At 45.6% G+C, this 298-nt stretch overlaps 1 protein-coding gene across 1 annotated transcript in view; it reads right to left on the bottom strand.

Annotated features, from left to right (window-relative positions):
- Positions 1–298, bottom strand: part of KLF9 (Kruppel like factor 9) — a 29,058-nt gene that overhangs the window by 28,001 nt on the left and 759 nt on the right. The gene's annotated exons all lie outside the window — the stretch shown is intronic.

The raw sequence follows: 298 nt of genomic DNA, 5'->3' as shown, positions 1-298 counted from the left end.
TTCTTTCCCTTCTTTTAGGTCTGTTAATAAACTTCTTTATATTCTTTCAAGTTTGGTGCCTGCTTTGCATTTCTCCCAATTCTTATCTCACAGAAGATAAACAGTAATGAGTATTTTGGACCAAACCACTACACCTGCTCTTCTGCTCCCTGCCTTTTTCTTCCTTGGGTTTTTTTTCCATTAACTGCTGGCCCTTTCACACCAGGAGTATTGGAGGAGCTGAGCTGGACTCTCCCTTGAGGATTTGGGAAGCCCACATGGGTGCAGAAGGAAGAGCCACGGTCCGCTGCTGCAGCCC

This window comes from Corvus brachyrhynchos, unplaced genomic scaffold (assembly GCF_000691975.1).
Source record: "Corvus brachyrhynchos isolate BGI_N302 unplaced genomic scaffold, ASM69197v1 scaffold1496, whole genome shotgun sequence".
NCBI classification, from domain to species: Eukaryota; Metazoa; Chordata; class Aves; order Passeriformes; family Corvidae; genus Corvus; species Corvus brachyrhynchos.
Note: the sequence above shows the minus strand (reverse complement) of the source record. Positions and strands in the feature narration are given on the sequence as shown.